Source organism: Schistocerca serialis, chromosome 7 (assembly GCF_023864345.2).
Source record: "Schistocerca serialis cubense isolate TAMUIC-IGC-003099 chromosome 7, iqSchSeri2.2, whole genome shotgun sequence".
Classification (NCBI taxonomy): domain Eukaryota; kingdom Metazoa; phylum Arthropoda; class Insecta; order Orthoptera; family Acrididae; genus Schistocerca; species Schistocerca serialis.
Window position 1 is genome coordinate 147,083,462 of NC_064644.1, and position 21,002 is coordinate 147,104,463.

Genomic DNA, 21,002 nt, shown 5'->3' on the forward strand with positions numbered 1-21,002 from the left:
ACTCAAGTGCAATTTAATAATAATATATGTCCTAAAATTTTCTACCAGTACATTAGTTTGGCTCCTAAGGTGGGGCACGTTTTGTCATTAACTGCTCGTTCCTCATAATTTGGTTATTAAATGCCAATATTTTTATTCTGCTTTGAGACATTGCGTTTCTAACTTAACGGCACCATGTTATTATTAACGTAATGGAATGGCAAGTAGTTAGCAGTTGCGAACAATATGCATGAGTGCACGCTATATGTTACCTAAATATGGTTATCACAGTACTGTTTCAACTATGATCTCCAGCGTTTCATATTGTCGGCATTTGTATCTTCTTCACGTCGCTTATCAGTTCTGCGCTGATCTTGTTGTTTTATTTTCGGGGAAACTGAGGTAAGGATATAGCTGAGTTCGACAGAGCAGCGGAATTCGTAAATTAATCTGTCAGGTATTTTTATGTCCGTAATAAATGACAATAAGTTCATAGCAGGTAAGAGAGGAAATTAACTGTACAATGGGGAGTTCAGAAAGAAAGCTGAGACAGAGCAAAATTAATACAGAGAGGTAAACAACGAGGAACCAAGTTAAATGACAAATTTGATAGAGAACGGTATTTTAAAGCTGTTGTATGCAATATTGAAGGACGATACAGTTCATAGCAAAGCGCATCTCACAGAGAACATAAGTAGAGAATATTCAGAAGGCGAAAAGCTGTGTCCGACAATCTATAAAAGATCCGAGAAGAGTATGATGACAAATTTGTGGAAGAAAAATACTGTGAAGGGAAGTGATTGCTCTGTGATTCCATACATGCATGATGATTCGGAGCAGGTGCACCAAAGATGGAATGAGCGGTTATTATTGATGCCAGACCAATCAGTTTCTCTATCCGACAAAAATCGTACATAGAACAACGGTAAGATGGAAAGATCCCTATAAAGCTTCTTAAACTGCTTCGTGTTATTGGCTCTTCAACAGTTTTTTATCATGCTCATTTTGTGTGAGTAGGGTTTTAATCCTTCTGTCATAATTACATGCTCTAATTAAGTTACCTCTGCCCATAGGAAATCACACTCGTCAACCTGCAATTTTAAATTGTACAACAGGGACCTCTCAGACCATCTCCAATTCTGGCACTAAGTCCTTCTAACGTACTTCCAGCCACGACCACAACATTTAGTTATATGAACACCATGAGTTCCTGAAGTCCGCTGAGCAGTGTGTTCATCAGTCTGTTAAGAATGGCTCTACTTTTATTCCCATCAATCAACTTCTGCATTTGAAATTCGCTTCTGGAGTCGATAAGTCTGTTTCGTCTGTATCATCCTCTTTGAAAAGTATCTGGTGGTAACCCACTGCACAGTCTAAAATTATAGAGTACTTAGATTTTCCTAAGTTATCTAAAATCCCATCATAGTAGCGTATATACAGTACTAATAACCTCGGTAATCCGCAGCTGTTCTCCACTTTCACTTCCCTGAAGCGCCCATTTCCTTCGGAAACGTCAGTAAAGGAAACTTGCACCCACGTGAGCTCGGCGTAATAATACTTTCCCATAACGTTGCTGTGTCTCGTTCCTTATCAGCATCTAGTAGTCGATATGGTCAGATATTTTTCTTTTTAATTTGCGCCTCTTCAACTTAATTTAATGCTTCATCGTGTCAGTGGACTTTAATATATACCTGAGAAGATGAAATATATCATAAAATGCAATAAACTATCCAATAATCGGGATACTTTCCCCATTAAGTGATCCTTGTGAACCACTTCCTTTATCCTGCTAATTCGCAACCTTGTATCTTCGTTCATTGAAACAATATTATATGTTTGGTGTTTCTCGCTTTCCTCCATAACAGGTACTGCTTCTATCTCCACTTTGCGACATTGCAGTACAAATTTTTCATCCCTGATTTTCAAAGCATTCATGCTGCAAAGGGTATTCTACACGGTCACCATAGCTGCAGGCAAATACACACACGTTTGTACTTCTGCCTCTACATTATTCCTTCCGTCAGATATGTATTCAGTACTTTAACCCTTAAAGTCTTTTCTTCTCGTGGGGCTGTCCATGTAACCTCACACAGACTCTTTCCTTTCTTTCTGTTACTCATCTTTGTCTCTTATTTCCCTTAGATGCGGCGCCTTATTGCTAATTATTTCTTCTCGTTCTCACTCCGGGGGTCTCTAGTCGCACTTTTGGATGGATGTAGATTATACGTAGACTCTGGACTCCGGTGTCACATTCTCCTTCGCGGCCAGTTTATCTCGGGTCTCTAATAGTCATTTCATGGGACACTGTTCCACTCTTTGCGGTTCTCTCTCGGTCCGCGAGATTCGATAGTTCGGCTCCTGTTTCGTCTTCCATCGACCCATAGCGTCTTTCTTACCTACTCCATGATTGATTTTAAACTCTCGCAGAAGCAGCTGCTAAGATTCCTTCATATGTGACATCTAACTCGTCCTCCACTACATGAAACTTATGTTACACACACACATCTTTATCTATCCTGAGCGTTGGCATCATGGCTCCGCGCGTATGTATTACTTCTTTCGTGACCATTTAAAGCTTTATCCTTTTGTCGGCGTCACTGTCCACCCTATTCGTCGATGCTATATCCTTTAATACGCTAATCTGTTCTCATGTTTCCCTGCTCGCACCTTACAATCACGAAATCATTACAGCCCTTGCAGTCAACTAAGTACAGCTTTTGAGCCGGGGTCAGCTACATATTCGTGCCATTTTTCGTTTGCCAGTTGCTGAATCTTCTTATTTTCGTTTTCCAGTTGCTGAATCGTCTTATTTCCTAGACTATCTTTGGTATTACGCTATCGAGCTAAGTGTCACGGTTCTTTACAACTGTAACGTATTACAAGTCTTGCCCTATCACATGGCCCGGAATGGACTGAATATCACATCGAGGACTCACCATTGGTCGCATACTTACCATTGGTCGCATCTATGAGTCACCATTGGTCTGCATAGTGTTTCCTCCTTCCTTCCCCGTCCCGACAAAGGATGGGGTGTCGGTTCCTCTGCTCCACTAGAACTCGGCTACAGGCACTCAATTTTTCTAACGTGTCCTCCATAGTGCAGTTAATTGCATGTTGGCTTCTTCTATTAAATTTAAAACAGTAATTACATGGGTGACTGGATTCACCAAAATTTTCTATACAAGAGGCGTTGAAAGCCGCGTGGGCTAACGTTAGATGCTCTCCCGTTGCTATCAAGACCGTTTTAATCCTCTCTCATTCAGTTCCATGTATGAACACTGCTCGCGCCATCTTTACAATTAGAGCTTGATTTCCCGGTATGTCTGATTCCTCAATCACTCCAAGAGTGGCGTCTCGAAATTGGTGCATGAATGTGTGCATGTGACTTGTCCATTCGGTTATATTTTCGTCCCTGTTCTACCCACTAGAAAATAACTGGCATGCAATGTAATCGGAAGCACGTTTTAGCTCGTAGTACTAGACTCGAATTCAGTTCATATCTTGTAACGTTGGTGTGAAATTGTATGCGAGTACTTTACTTCCAGCGCCCGTAATCCTACCTTTTTTTTTAAAATTGTAACAGCACTTTAGGACTGTTGGTTAGAGTAAGTTCGAATGCAAGGCCAAATTGTGTACGAATTCTCTAAGTTCACCTCAATATCCATCAAAATCTCTTGGAATTTACTTAAGGGGCTCCGGAAAGCCCTATCTTTCCAATGTTAAGAGCGCTTATTAATTACATGTTTTCTCAGAAAGTATTTAATTTAGGAAGTTGAAATTTTTACAGGCTATTTATTCGAATATTGACTACAACGTAACACACATATTTTCGTAAGTTGAATTCAGTTGTTACAGATTCCTTTTTTCCTATTGTAATGAAATTCACTACATTTTGTGTGAGGTTTTGTTTATAAATTTAACATTTCCTGAACATTTGAAGCAAATTTGTTTGGTAGATCCCGTAACAACATTTAATTTGTGAAAAAATGAGACTTTTGGAAATGGAGCGACGAAATTTTGATTACCTTTTTAGCACATTTCAGGTCTACTGGATGGATTGTCTTCATATTCTGCAAACTCCTCCTTCAGCTTTCTCTTTGTCCTCTTCTTGTTTACTCTGGCTTGTATTTCTAAGCTATTTACACCCGAAGACGTTCCTTGTCTAAAGCAATGATCGTTCGTACCATGTTGAAACCTAACTTCATTCACATATTTCGTAATATTTTGCACATTACAATCTTTCAGTCATTGAAAGTAACAACCGCATCATACATACCTAAGTGAAGGGGTTTCTATTGTCACCAACACCGCCTTGGTGATTCTTGACCATATAACATTATTTACACTTTCATTGTGGTTTAGAGTTTTTCCATGCACACACTCTCTCAACAGGTCAGGTACTGCTAATGCTCTGAAAATAGGTTTTATCACCTTTATTAGCACATCAGGCACACTACATTTATGTGTGTACACTTCACTAGTTAGCGGTCCCTTGTTCTACTCACAGGAAATGTTTTATCTTTTGCGACACAAGTAATGATGGGGTCTTTCATCAGTTGAAACAGTATGAAAAAAAAGGGATCAAACAGCGTTCTTCATTCCACCGACACTGCGTGTGCTTTGCCTAATACCCATTCAATAATAGTTCTGTATTTTGTCAGTTACTCTTTTAGCTAACCTTCCCATCCAGCCTTTACCAAAACTGAGTCTTTGTTTTTTGTACGAAGTTTTCCATCGGGCGAAGTCTTGATCCCATGCGTTTCTACACACGTCCAATACACACAGATTTCTGCACTACAACATCATCACATTGGGCATAACCTCTTGAATATGTTCGAAACTTTTAGAATCACCGTCACCAAGTTAATTCACACATCGCACATCGTCACAAGCAGCATAACGTTAAAATGCTGTATACTAGCAACACCAGGCCACTTCCGTTCCTCCACTACTGCCTCTATACTTAGCTTTGCAATTACTTTCATGTGTGCCTTTATTTTTTTGCGGATAACTACAACATTTAGATATTACTGTCACATCTAAAACTTTCCGTGCGCATATTGGTGGCAAATAGTACTCCACGAAGAGATGTATGTCCCCCTTTATTCCTGGTACCATCGAATGCCGCAGTCAAGTAAATGTTACAGCTGTTTTCTATTACTGTCTCTTCCATAACTATTCTCATAAATTCTCTAGGGTCTTCTTATACTTTAGATCCTTTGTATGTATTATAGCTCGTAAACTTGGTTGGGGGATTTGGAAAATTCATCATGCCACAGAAAAATGCTCCTGTAGTAGCATCCTTACAAATTGAACGCTAGGTATAAACAAATGTAATGTTGTGTTCATAGATTTTGCTACCTCTTCCTTCATTTGGAGTTACTGCAACACTGTCCCAAAAAATGGTAATGTATGAACACTTACCAAATTTCAGTTCGATTTCACTGGCAAGTCATACGTGATTTTTTATAGAGAGCTCCAGATCAACTTCACTACACTGTATACATATTATCAGTTTCAAAAAATTCCGTTGAGAACTGGCATATCAACTATTTCATTTGGATCCGATTCACCCACAAAATATTCATACTTTTTACTAACTGAACCAAGCTTTCTCTGCGAAGTATTTTCTCACTTTAGTTGCAATGGGCAGGTGTAGCAGCAAGGTTATAATCATACGCTTGGTTATCGTCGTTATTGTTTACGGTAATAGCACCTACCTTTGCCTTTCGAACATTTCTTCTTTTCTTAAAAGCCTTCAGAGGATTCGTAGTCGCTTTACGTTTACCCGTGATTATCCATCAATAACACAGAGACTTCAGTGAACAGAATTTATTACGAATATTTTCATGCTTGCAAAAGAGTAAACAAACATGAAAGACACGAAACTCAAGCGAGCTATATGTATCGAAATACCACATGTTGGCCGCAACGCCTATTTTGTAACACTAATTTTTTCTCACATCTCTAAAATACACATGATGAACAAGTAGAATCATGAGTAGAACATTTGACAGCAGTTTAACAGCGCCACAGTGGATCACCCCCATAGAGAACATATTTCAAAATATTTTTAAAATATTTGTAATCTTTTGAACTGAATATGTTACACATCAATTGGAAGAGTGGAAGTCTATAGATTTGTAAAATGCAAAAAAGTAAAAATTATACCTTTCACTATTCTGAACCTTTCTGGAGCCCCTTAAATCCTTCGAGCAAGACTATATGCTGAGCGAGGACCTCACTTCCTTCCTGATTCATATTAGGTAATTTATCGTCGTTTCTCCATTTTTCTTTCTTTGAATCATTAGTCTTCCCCTCCTGTGCCAACCTCTTCATTTCATAGTCACGCTTGCAACCTATGTCCCTTTCTCCATACTATGTTGATGGCTGCTCACTATCGTCTCGTGTTTCCGAGACACGGGGCGTTGGACGACCTCTCGATTTCCTCTTCATTCTTCTTCTTGCTTAGCTCCACCTGTATACTGAAAAGGACCTCTCTGCCTGTCCACTGTACGTGATCTGCCTCAAAACGTTAAGCCGATTCGTTCCATACGGGTGCTAGTTAGTTCTCCTGACAGAAAGTCCTACCTATCGTAATCTAAGACACCTTTTTCTTAATAAAGGTACTCAGCCAGATATTGATGCCTGGACCACACATCTTGCACCAGTTTATGTATCGTTGCTCTATATAGATCATAATATACCTGCCAGAAGCTCACGCTCAGGTCGGAGGTCACGTCGAATTTTAGGTCATCCTAGCAGCTGTGTACAAGAGTGCAATGTCGTAAGTGTCAAACTGAGATTTTTCTGGTCTCTGTGATTGGGGACAGTACAGAATGACTTGGATGTTAAGCAATCGATTTAGTTAAAGTGATGGTAAGGAAAAGTGACTTTGGGTAGCTTGCTGGTCTTCTTTTGTGCGGTTCTTCACACGTTAGTAATGAAAATGGAGAGCTCAGACACTACATTGGAACTTCAATAAGTGTAAAATATAGATGACGATTACTAGATTCTCCAGTTAATTATCAGAACAGATGGTCAGCCCATCCTAGACAACTGCTTTTTAAGATGCAGGTACACACAGTAACATGAGTTACTATAGAACACGAAACATCGAAGTGCCAGAATCTATTGTCCTAATCGAAATCTTACATTCAAGTACGAGATACGCACAAGCGAGTTCCGAGTCCTTCTTCGTGTACAAGCATAATGCAATAAAGTGCTGGATTACGTAGTATTCACTGCAGGATTGTTTATCCGAGGTCGGCTGGAACTGTCCTCGGTCTGGAACTCTTCGCCACCAGTGAGCGTGAAATCTGAGTTTTCTCCATATACGTGAAGTCTTAATGGTCTGATGAAAGCTTCGTGTTCTGTACGTCTCTATCAAATTTACAAAGATTAAAGCTAATATTCAGAGTTAGATGTTTTTTCTTTCTTTTCGGAGAGCCTTTCATGACTACATTTATATGTCGTTCATCACGTAATCATGACAACTTTTTTGTTTATGACTTCTAAAATTAGAATACATAGTATTATATTTTTAGCTGGATCTGTACATGTTGCGGAAGACTGCAGTTTAATGGAGTGTTCTGTAATGGCAGGATGCAACACCACACCTAGATATTCTACTTAAAAAAGAACTTGTAATGGTATATAAAACTAGGCACCGTATGCCTACAGTTTTAACGTGGAAATGAAAACAGCGATACTGGCAGCCATCTTGTAGAAGATATAATGTTGTAATTCAGAGTTACTCTTCCGGAAGGCTGAATTCAACCCAGTAGAACATGCTTTACTATGCACTTGCAGTTATGGCTAAAAGCCTTCCCAGATGTGTTACGGTTCACCGCCCAGCGCAGCCATCAAGTTGGTGTAGTAAATATTTATGATACGTCGAGCAGTAATTATTTATCACATATATATAACACATTTAAGTCTATTACGACAAATATAAGTGACTTGCTAGTCAGTCAACGATACTTTGCAGGATGAGTTATTAAATGTAGTCTACAATTATTGCAAGACCTGTATTGTAAACTGTTTTACTGTCACTCCAGTGTTTACGTAGGTATATTTCGAAACAAATATTACGTATGCTTGAACGCTGAATCACAGTGTTTTTTAACGCTTGTCCGAAATCGAGATCGATTATAACAGGATCACTCGGTCATAATGTCTGTCCCTAAATGCCGCTCAGAAGAAACGGGGTTACAGGGAGAGAGGAACGTGTCTGTCTGTACAAGTTGTAATTTCTCGGACCTTACGTTGGCTGTGAATATCTGTCCTCAATAGAGTTTTCAAGAAAACATTGGGTCGATTGACCCTTCCGGCAACAATTCTAGCACCACTGTGCACGTTTCAGGAGAGGTTTCTCCTCAGTAAGACGTGTGTTACAGCATATCCGCAACCAACGGAAGAGCCACTAACACAAAACGTGGCCACCAATCTTATAGAAGACAAGCGTTTTTCATAAACTTTTTTGCTGTGATCGTTTCTTATTCTTCTTCTTAGGAACCAATGTATGAATCTGTCTTTTGATACACCGATCGGAAGTTACAATGCGTTTGGGGCCAAAGTGCAGGATGAGCACCCTTTGAACTGTAATGTCGTGCGGTGTATAGCGGCGAACAAAGCTCCAACCTAGCAACAGCCGATTATTAAAATTATGAAAAATTTAGAATATCAGGAATTCTGAGATGGGATATCCCACCTCAGCAAACCAGTCGTAACTCACTGATGCTTATACATTCACCAGTGATAGTCTGTGGACCACGTTGTGGATAAATGTTATCAACAGTTTTAGCGACAAGCGCACCCATCTCCTCCCCTTTCTCTACCGATCAATCGCAAAACAACTTGTAAAACTAGCTGTTATGCATGGAATGGTGTCATGTCGGTCGTTAAAGGTCTCAGATGGAATGAAGACACGTAGAATATAACATTATTATCGTTAGGAAATTGGTAGAAAATAAAAATATTCATGTAGGAGAGCGACCAATCGTTTGTGCCGTCGCATTGGTAAGGTTAGTCTGAAGTTTCCTTAAAACACGTTAGGAGTAGCACAGTACAACGAAATTGCTGTATCCTCCACGCTACACACGAGACGTATGGAAAGAGATCTTTCAATGCTCCCAGGCGGAATAAAAAGTAATGTAACTCTTGCAGTACCTGAATGCGTCACAATGAGACTGGTAAATAGGCACGGGGAATGTGTACACAACCACATCACTCAAACGAATCTGTTCAAAGGCCACAGAGCAACTCTAATAAATTATTCTCATATACACTGTCGACTACTCACAGAGGTCACAGGCACCTCTCTCACTATACTTTTAAATTCAACCATCGAGCTCGCGCACTATCTGTCAATAAACCGATTCTCCAAAGACAAGCAATTATCCTACCACAAACACGATTCAAATTGTGAACAACACGCAAACAGCGATTTCTCCAATGACAATGATATGCATTACATAAGTGTCTAAATACTTGTCTCAGACAGTTTCTTCTTAGTAATGGTGACTTTGTAATTAATTATGCGGGAATCCATATGATCCTGGTGTGCGCAGCGATCGTTGAAAGTAGGCAATGGAGAAAAGAACAACCGGACATTAAATCCAGTTTTTTACTACAACAGATCTTGATTTCAACTACGAGTGGCGTTCTGCTAGTACTGCTACACCTTTTTCTCTGAAAGCGGTTTGGCGTTATCGAGGATTCCAGTACACTATATTATTCCCCATTCTGTTGGCTCCAAAGTTTAATTTCCAACATAATCTCTGTCAATACGACGGCCTTACGCCACCTAACTGAGAGGGCCTGTTTGCCCGCATGATGCCACTCTACTGGTCGACGTCAGAGTCAATATCTGGCTGTATTAATGACTTCTTCATCATCCAAGTATTGCTTCCCGTAGATTACATCCTACACTTTCCAAACAGATTGAATTTGGAACGTGGGAGATCGGGGATGTAGGGTGGACGGGAAAGAACAATAAAGCTTTTGTGAGACCTTGCGTTCTCGTTCCGAAGCAGAAGTTCGTTTGCATTTTTCAGGAAGTGAACATGTTTAACTCATTTCTCCACTTTCCTGAGGGTAGCACAATGCACATCTGAGTTGATCGCTATACCGAGGGATGACATCAAGCAGAATAACTCCTTCAGATTCCCAGAAATCCGTCGCCATGACATTACCAGCTGAGACTGTGGCTTCGAACATTTTCTTCAGAGGAGGGACGGTGAGGCGCCACTCGTGGATCTCTGTTTGGTTTCGACCCGAAGTGATGACCCTACGTTAAATCGCCTATAACGATACTCGACAGGAAATTATCAGTCAGACCCGTAAAGCGCAAGCAGGCCCACATAGACGGACCTTCGTTGTCCTTATAGTCTTCCGTTAGTTGGCGAGGAACCCAGCTGGCCCAAATGAACTACGAGGTGTTTGTGATTCGTCGATGACCTCGAATGAGAGTATCCGAATGATCCAACACGGCAGGAGTCACAGCTTTGTTCGGCTGGCAGGCACCACGGGAGATCGGACAGCTTCGCGCGATCTCGCTGCGGTAATGACAGACGCCTCTCTCATCAAGATATCGTGCTTCTGATCACCGGCAGGTCCTTTTAAACTGTCTGCAAGCACCTAAGAATATCTGCGATGCTTTGATTTTCCTCTGAAATAAGCTCAATGAAAGTTGCAGACGCCATTTTGATGGCTACATATAGTGCTGCCAACTATCACAAATTCATGAAAATGGAGGGGCTGAAGCGTAAATATTTCACTATGTTCCACAAAAATTTTCGGCTTTGTTCGGCCGAAATAGGCTGATAAAATATGTTGCATTATTTATTGAACGCTTCTTGTATTACACAACCATCTCCAGTGCATACTGAGACGTGCGTGGTTTGTTTTCATTCCGTTTATTGTTTGTCATCTTCTCTTACCGTACTGCCGCCTCGTTTTCTTATTCCATTTACTGGCGTCACTAACTTCCTGCCTTACCTCCCCGTGAGTAGCAGGAGCAGAGCTAATCGATAGGTGTTCTGTCGTGCTATCTCTGGAGCGACCGATAATATTTTTCCGGGTCGTCGTGAGTCTGGAGTCCGTTTGGGAGCTCAGTCGGGAGGCAGCAGTACTGAAGTCGGGGACGGAGCGCCAGTGAGGTACGGACTGCCAGTGCTCGCCGACCGCTGGCGACACACATGAACTGTCCGACGGAAGGAGATTGGAGCGCGACGACCGTTGGTTGGTTGTCCCGTGGGGCGACGTGTATTTGGTCTTTTGACCGTTTCTGAGCCTCGTCACTTGGTCATCGTGCCGGCCGTGGGTCGGTTCCTTCCTTGCACAGAGATGTCGTGGCCAATGGGCAAGAGTTACCTCTGCATGGATGGGTCCGAGCCATTGTGCCCGGGTCGCCGTGTCTCCGAGTTCTGAACGGACATGGATTTGAGTCGGGTTGAAGCTGCAGTCAGCTTCGGAAGCCTAGACTCGCCCGACCGTTGCCGAGACACGTAACTTGAGTGGTTGGTCTTTCGGTCGGTATCCTCATCGGACGACCTGTATTTGGTAGCCGACCGCTCGTGGAAACTCTCTGTGTGTCTAATTGATTTATCCTTGTTGTTCCACAGTGATTGCTTTTATGATTTTCCGGGTTCTTGTGCAATTGTGTTTACGTGGAACCGTGTGTAGCTTCTGTGATTTCCACTGAGCAGATGAGTGCTGTCTGCGTGCTGGAGTAGCCAGTCAGTCGGGTGGAAGGGAATTGATTAGGCTGTTGGTTAGTTCCTCAGCCGTCCCTGGGTCGTGTTGGCACTCGATTCTTCAGTGTAACGCTTCGCTGCCTGTCTCACCTAAACTGTGGTTAGAGTTTCCTGCCCAGGCCGACGACCCTTGGAACGCTTCTGAGCACCAGTGTTTGTTTTTTGTGATTTCATTTCATTTGGCCGCAGGTACTGTGCCAGGCCTTTAGCCGTGTACTAATATTGTCCGTTTTATATTTAGTATATGGCCTTCGGCCGATCTCCGTAACAACTTTGAGATTAGGACCTTAGCCGTGTTTCACTAAAAATTCTTGTTGCTCTGCACTTAGACCCTCTGTCGCGTTTGTTTCAGAATCTGTGGCTTTAGTATGTAAATCCTTGACTGTAAAGATTCTCTTTACTTATCTTGTTCTTAAAACGGACTTCAGCCGGGTTCTGTAGATGTTTATCTTAAGTTTGTCTTTAATTATTCTTGAATTATTGCTTGAGCCTTCAGCCAACTAGATATTTAAAGTTTTCGTAAGATGTTTTTCTGTTCTAGTGTGTAAAGACTTATCTTTGAAGACTCTCTTTTACTATGAAAGGAATTTTTTTTTTTAATTGGGCTTTCAGCCGAAGAAATAACTTGAATTTGTAAATGCTTGCCTTTTAAAGAATTTCCTTAGCTGACCTGAAATATTATTTCGGCCCTAAGCCGAGAACATATTGGAATTTTACTTAAGAAAGGCCTTCAACCGTTACTCTAAATCCTGGTGTTTTAAAAACAATCATTTGAACTTATTCTGGTGAAGTTACTTTGGCCTTCATCCGTGAATTGATCTTGGTTATTTAAAGAGACAACTCTGCATTGGTTTGAAGAATAAAGTTGTGTGTTCTTGTGTAATTTACAGTAATTGCACCTGGCCCTTTTCCACAACCTGATCCACTCTGTCCTGCGAAGCCAGATTTCACATATAACAACATGTGACGTTAGTCTAATTAAAGTGTCACATAGTAAACAATATTTGTTGCTGTTCTACATCAACCGGCACTGTTTACTATGTGATAGTTGGGTGTAATGTCACCCGTTATATACGCATTGAAGATAACTGCCTAATAGTTGAAATCTTTATGTACTGTAATAAAACGACGGATCTCGCGATCGACTGCCGCTCATTTGTCCATTATTATTGTATGATTCTCACTGTGTAAGCAAACACTGCTACAGCAAGAAGTATATCTTTATTAGCATTATTCTCAGTATTTACGGAGATAATAAGTAAAACTTTTAGAACATTGTTGTTCACATGGCATACACTTGCTGCTTCGCACCTTCGACAGGAGATAAACTAACAGCCTTATCAAGGAGCTTCCTCTCACGTTGACAGCGCGCGTGTTCTTTTCTGTATCTGTCTTGTTTACCGGTTGCTGATTCGCCTCTGAACAGTGCGCTGGAGATTTGCATACGGCTGGGGGAAGGAATTCTGGACTGTTACATTGATGGACGCTCAAATCGGGATTCTCTGACGCTTCGGACGATTTACCACAACTGCTGTCAACCAGTGTACACACTTCGAGGTGGCGGTAATTTTCCCCCGGGTTTAGGCGTTTCATCTACGAGAGGACGTCTCTGAGATACATGGAGGCTTGCGGCATTTGTGGGAATTGGGAAAAATGATCATTCTACTGTTACAAGGAGTGTGCAGATCGTTTGTTTTCAGCGATCATTGCTCGAGTGTTCTCACCATTTGAATCATGTTTGTGGCAGGATAATTGCTCGTCTTTGGAGAATCGGTTTATTGATAGATGGTGAGCGAACTCTGCTCTTTTCGATGGCTGAATTTTGTAGTATAGTGAGACAGGTGTTTGTGACCTCTTTGAAAAGTTAATTTTGTATATGGGAATATTTTATAAGAGTTGCTCTGTGGCCTTTGCACAGTTTGATTTCAGTGGTGTGGTTGTGTATATATACTCCGTGGCTATTTACCAGTCTTATTGTGACGCATTCCATTACCGCAAGAGATTCATAACCTTTTATTACGCCTGGGAGCAATGAAAGATCTTGTCCCATAAGTCTCAAGTGTAGCGTGGACGATAAAGTTGGTTCGTTATAATGTGCTACTCCTGACGTGATTTAAGTTAACTTTGGACTAACCTTACCAATGTGACGGCACAAACGATTGGTCGCTATCCTACTTGAATATTTTTGTTTTCTACCAACTCCCTAAAAATATTAATAAGATACTCTACGTGTCTTCATTCCATCTGAGACCTTTAGCGACCGAAATGACACCACTTCATGCATAACAGCTACCTTTGAAAGTTGGTTTGTGGCTGATCTATAGAGAAATGGGAGGAGATTGGGACGCTTGTCGCTAAAACTGTTGACAATACACTCCTGGAAACTGAAATAAGAACACCGTGAATTCATTGTCCCAGGAAGGGGAAACTTTATTGACACATTCCTGGGGTCGGATACATCACATGATCACACTGACAGAACCACAGGCACATAGACACAGGCAACAGAGCATGCACAATGTCGGCACTAGTACAGTGTATATCCACCTTTCGCAGCAATGCTGGCTGCTATTCTCCCATGGAGACGATCGTAGAGATGCTGGATGTAGTCCTGTGGAACGGCTTGCCATGCCATTTCCACCTGGCGCCTCAGTTGGACCAGCGTTCGTGCTGGACGTGCAGACCGCGTGAGACGACGCTTCATCCAGTCCCAAACATGCTCAATGGGGGACAGATCAGGAGATCTTGCTGGCCAGGGTAGTTGACTTACACCTTCTAGAGCACGTTGGGTGGCACGGGACACATGCGGACGTGCATTGTCCTGTTGGAACAGCAAGTTCCCTTGCCGGTCTAGGAATGGTAGAACGATGGGTTCGATGACGGTTAGGATGTACCGTGCACTATTCAGTGTCCCCTCGACGATCACCAGTGGTGTACGGCCAGTGTAGGAGATCGCTCCCCACACCATGATGCCGGGTGTTGGCCCTGTGTGCCTCGGTCGTATGCAGTCCTGATTGTGGCGCTCACCTGCACGGCGCCAAACACGCATACGACCATCATTGGCACCAAGGCAGAAGCGACTCTCATCGCTGAAGACGACACGTCTCCATTCGTCCCTCCATTCACGCCTGTCGCGACACCACTGGAGGCGGGCTGCGCGATGTTGGGGCATGAGCGGAAGACGGCCTAACGGTGTGCGGGACCGTAGCCCAGCTTCATGGAGACGGTTGCGAATGGTCCTCGCCGATACCCCAGGAGCAACAGTGTCCCTAATTTGCTGGGAAGTGGCGGTGCGGTCCCCTACGGCACTGCATAGGATCCTACGGTCTTGGCGTGCATCCGTGCGTCGCTGCGGTCCGGTCCCAGGTCGACGGGCACGTGCATCTTCCGCCGACCACTGGCGACAACATCGATGTACTGTGGAGACCTCACGCTCCACGTGTTGAGCAATTCGGCGATACGTCCACCCGGCGTCCCGCATGCCCACTATACGCCCTCGCTCAAAGTCCGTCAACTGCACATACGGTTCACGTCCACGCTGTCGCGGCATGCTACCAGTGTTAAAGACTGCGATGGAGCTCCGTATGCCACGGCAAACTGGCTGACACTGACGGCGGCGGTGCACAAATGCTGCGCAGCTAGCGCCATTCGACGGCCAACACCGCGGTTCCTGGTGTGTCCGCTGTGCCGTGCGTGTGATCATTGCTTGTACAGCCCTCTCGCAGTGTCCGGAGCAAGTATGGTGGGTCTGACACACCGGTGTCAATGTGTTCTTTTTTCCATTTCCAGGAGTGTATTTATCCCCAAAGGCGTTCACAGACTTTCGTTGGTGACTGTATAGGCATCAGTGAGTTACGACTGGTCTGTTGAGGTAGGATATCCCTTCCATGAATTCCTGATTTTCTAAATTCTTCATAATTTGAATAATTCGACTGTTGCTGAGTTGGACCCTTGTTCGTGGCTATACACCGCACGAGATTATACTCCAAAGGGTGCTCACCCTGTAGGCTATGTGGGGTTGTTTGAGATACTGCTCACCTCTCTCGAGGAGAGTATTTTTTGTAGCGCTCTACCATTTCTTAAACAGACAGTATCTTCGGTTGGAAGCATCAGAATTTTGATACTCTAATGACACACTTCAGTAAAGGCAGTAACACAATCTCATATTTAAATACACTCAGTTTTAGAGCACGAAGACACCGCATAAATTTTATTCCTGTCTGTAAATGCTAGTTCTTAGCAGAGATTAAGTATTTCGGAAGTTGCGCCAGTATTCTATGAATGTGACAAGTAACGAAATCTGTAAGAAGCGTAAAAAAAGTATCTGCATAAACGTTATCATTTTTCTGTATGAAGAAACTCGTATATGCTGATGTTATGGTTTTCGTGATTAATTATTTCAGAAGATTAATAATGTAGAACCCATTAAATATGTACTGAAAGCAAATGCAGCATGGATAACAAATTAACAAAGCCGTGTGGGAGCTACACTCACTGGGCAGACACTTTATTTTCGTTACAGCTTTGAGAACAGTAACAGTTTGTGGCAGTTTGTTGTTGTACTGTCTGTTCGGAATAGAGCATCAGCGCATGTTCCTAATGATAAAGAAATGCACAAGGGAAATTTACCTTGAATATACGGGTATATTAGCAGAAGAAAGGACTCTACGGAAACACTGATGCGACACTGCCATAAAATGAACTATGTGGGACATAATGGTTTTCTGTCACTAAAATACGACCCCGACGACAAAAAACCAGCTAAGTCACCCTCTTCTTTGTAGAGTGCAGATTCGCAACAAATAAGAAACTCTTAATTATCAATGTAGACAGTACCGTTCATTGCCAGCCGGGGTGGCCGTGTGGTTCTAGGCGCTATAGTCTGAAACCGCGCAACCGCTACGTTCGCAGGTTCGAATCCTGCCTCGGGCATGGATGTGTGTGATGACCGTGGGTTAGTTAGGTTTAAGTAGTTCTAAGTTCTAGGGGACTGACAACCTCAGAAGTTGAGTCCCATAGTGCTCAGAGCAATTTGAACCATTTGAACCATTTGAACCGTTCATTAAAATCAGTAAAATGGATCAGTTTGTTACATGACCGTTTTTCAACGAATGAAAAGAAAATGGTACTAAATCAAATAGAATGTTTTGCCACTGCAGTAAACAGACAGAATCAAACACTGCACAGTATTTCTCGTACAAATAATTGTATTGCTTAATTCATAATCAGTAATTCAGTTGTATGTCTGGCGGTGTGAGCGATTATTGTGTCTCTTATGAGAGTAAGTTATTGTGAAATCCAAAGCGACATAAGCAATATAATTTGAAGACTATCACAAATACTCCAGTGGTATCTAGGAAGGGGAGACCGACCTCACTCTCAACCCCGAAGGTGAATTTGATCTTGGGGTGAATTCCATTTAAGAAATTGTGGAACGCATGAAGTTGTTCTTCAAAATTGTCAGTACATGGGACAGAAATAGTAATTTTCCGTGTACTTGAACTTTATTTATAGAATGGCATTGGTTAGCCCGAGAGAACGGCGTTGGGTAGTCCGATACCAACGGTCACAGTTTCGTATAAATTGGTACCATTTAATTACAAAATCCCGTCTGCGACGTCATTATTCTCATCAATATGAGAATTTGCCCGTTTTAACATGACCTAGCATCACAGGGATATGTAAGTCTGCAGGCTTTCGTGGCCGTTGTCACTGACGTTAAAATCTTCTGGGTTATTGCGCTGCGTCCTGCTTCTTCTAAAATGATCGACGTTTCGACCCCTCTGCTGGGATCTTCCTCAGGATCTTTTGGTGTCCACTACTGCTAGAACACTGTCAGAGACGAGTGTCGCGTCCACTTATAAAGGGGGAGTTTCTGGCGTTCGTACTGGAGAAGTGATAGTATTGGTTAAAATTCATATGGCTACCATTGGTCGGCTTTAGTCATTGGCTAATATTCATGCTCCGATGCAGAAGAATGGGCGTTGGTAGCGCATCTCCTGTGGATACCATTGGCGCTCCATCGTCATTGGATAGAATGGCACTATTCCACACTTACGCTGGAGAAGGGTTATTGGTTGAAATGCCTGCTACCGCTATTGGTTGGTCGTCATCAGTGGTTAGATTCGAAACGGACAGAGCAAGAGACGGGGAATGTTTACACAAAATATTATTGTCCGCCGAGGTGACTTGCAGCGCGTTGTTTATGCCGCTCACACACCGCGGCCGCGTATTTACTTCCTTTATGGCGGGCAGCCACGATGCCAGAAGTCTATAGCCGTCCTCTCTATTGAAATTAGATGCATTCTTAGAAATTTCAACCTCTTCTCGGACCTTTCTTCCATAAATGTTTGTTTCTTTAGCCAGTACACGTACGTTATTAAAATCAATGTCACAGCCACAGTTGGCCGGCAGAAATGGTCGTGCGGTTCTAGGCGCTACAGTCTGGAACCGAGCGACCGCTGCGGTCACAGGTTCGAATACTGCCTCGGACATGGATGTGTGTGATGTCCTTAGGTTAGTTAGGTTTAATTAGTTCTAAGTTCTAGGCGACTGATGACCTCAGAAGTTAAGTCGCATAGTGCTCAGAGCCATTTGAACAGCCACAGTTCTCGTGATGTTTTGCTACTGCCGATTTTGCTCTTTGTTTCAGCTGCATGTGCCATTCGTGTTCCTTAATTCGTTTTTTAACAGTTCTTCCCGTTTCGCCTATATACACTTTGCCGCAGCCACATGATATTTGATAGACGCCTGCATTGTGGAGGTAATCAGGTACATCCGATTGGTCGTTTTAACATGACCTAGCACCACAGGGATATGTAAGTCTTTTATTTTGTTTTGACTAAAAAAGGTGTCTTAACACCAATTTTCTTAAAAATTCTGCTTATGCGGTCGGTGACCCCAGAAACCCCTGAGGGAGTGAGAAGGCGGTTCCTCGTCATTCTTATTAGTGGTATAAAAATCTCGCTTAAAAGCCCTGTCGATTGAATAACTGTCATACCCATTCGCCTTCAACGTCCTCTTTAAAAAATTCAATTCCGATTCCAAGTTTTTCTGTTAGTCGGCTTTCTGTACACTCTGTGACCTAGAGTGTTATCGGATCTTCTGTATACCAACTAATCTACGAATGGGAGACCGACCTCACTCTCAACCTCCAAGGTGAATTTGATCTTGGGGTGAATTCCATTTAAGTAATTGCGGAACGCCTGAAATTCTTCTTCGCCTTGTGGCCATTTAATAAATGTATCGTCCACATAGCGGATCCAGCAAGAAGGCTTCAAAGGAGCTCTATTTAACGCTTGTTGCTCAAAATGTTTCATAAAAACGTCAGCTGCAACTGGCGAAATGGATGAGCCCATAGCAAGGCCGTCAGCCTGTTCATAGAATTCACCACTGTATTTAAAATAGCTCGAATGAAGACATAATTCAGTTAAGTCACAAACATCTGCAGCAAAATTGTCTCTTATGATCTCCATTGTATCTGATACTGGGACGTTAGTAAATAAAGATGTCACATCGAAACTAACAAGAATGTCACCTGCAGATATCCTCAGTGTGTGTATAATTTCTAAAAAGTGTTTCGAATCTTTTATAAAAGTATTTGTTTTACCAACTAGATGTCTCAGTTTGCCAGATAAATGACGTGCTAAAAAATAAGTCGGCGAGTTAATCCCACTGACTGTAGGCCTCAAAGGAGCCGATTCTTTATGTATTTTCGGTAGTCCGTACATTCTGGATGTGGCAGGTATTCGAGGTGTTAGATTCTTTGTAATAGAGCTGTGCAATCTGGAGTCTGATATCAGGTTTTTCACTTTCCGAACGATTCTGTTCGTCGGATCGCTTTTTAACTTGCGATGCACAGTATCAGCTAGTAGTTGTTCCATCTTCCTGTGATGATACACAGCGTCCAAAACAACAGTAGCATTCCCTTTATCCAATTTTGTTACAACGATGCTTTCGTTTCTCATAAGTTCAGTAAGAGATTTCCTTTTCTGCGCCGATATGTTGCTTTTTGGAGGTTTCGATTTCCGTAGAACTCTCGACAAATCCTGTCAAACTTCTTCGGCCTGCACCTTCTGAAGACGAAACAAGGATGCTTCGACGGCACTTACAATTTCTTCATCAGGTATTCTCTTCGGTGTAGTTGCGAAATTTCGACCTTTTCCCAGAACTGAAACAGCAACTTCATCGAGTACTTCTGACGAGAGATTCACCACAACTCGCTTCGGATCCACAGTAGCGTCTTCCTTCTGAACTGTAACCGCTAGCTTATCGAACTTCTCTTTTTGTTTCATAGCACTGAAATCCGGAAACCTTGTTGAATTATCAAACGTTATTTTCTCCACTTTATCCCAGTCCTGGGGTGAGAGAGTTGGGGTCAGTGAAAAATGCACATCAATTATAACGGAGGTAACATAATTGAAGTCTCTGCGTATTTGCTGGATTCTTTCACGGAGAAGTGCTTCGCTGGCCCTTTGGTCGATTCTCCTGGCTTTCGCTGTCTGCACATAGTGGGTACTACTGGTGAATGTGGGAATAACATCCTTATCACGGCAACGGGATAGAAAGGCCAAATGGCATAGTAATTTACTTGTTCTTCTGCGAAGGTTCTCCAGTCTTCTCATGGGGTATAAACCTCTTGCCCATACGAGCGTTTTATGTAACTCTGCAGGCTTTCGTGGCCGTTGTCATTGAAGTTAAAATCTTCTGGGTTATTAGGCAGTGTCATGTTTCTTCATTCACCACAGGGATATCTATGCATGAGTTTATATATCGAGATGCGGTGGTTCTGCTAAGTTTTCCCACCATGCTAACATAATTGAGCTAATGGACGGACACAATTCACCTAGATATGTGGAAGGACTAACATTTTGCAAAACATCTAATAACACATAACAATCCAATTTATAAATAGTATCATGCTCTTTAAATAAGTATGTTGTAGCGCTGTTCAGCACCTGCAGTATACTTGTTTGGAAGCATCAGAATTCGCTATGATGTCGGAAAATCTAGTAATGTAGTGTGGACTTATGGAAGGATTTATTTAGCGTTGTGCAGTATAACGTATGTTTAAAGTATCTTTGATTGGAAACCGGTAAAACTGCTGTGCTTCTAGAATTTTATGCGACGTCATTATTTCCGACAATGTGTTCGTTTCTGGCTCACCTACACTATAGCGTTACACACATTACTAGCCGGCCAGAGTGGCCGAGCGGTTCTAGGCGCTTCAATCTGGAACCGCGAGACCGCTACGGTCGCAGGTTC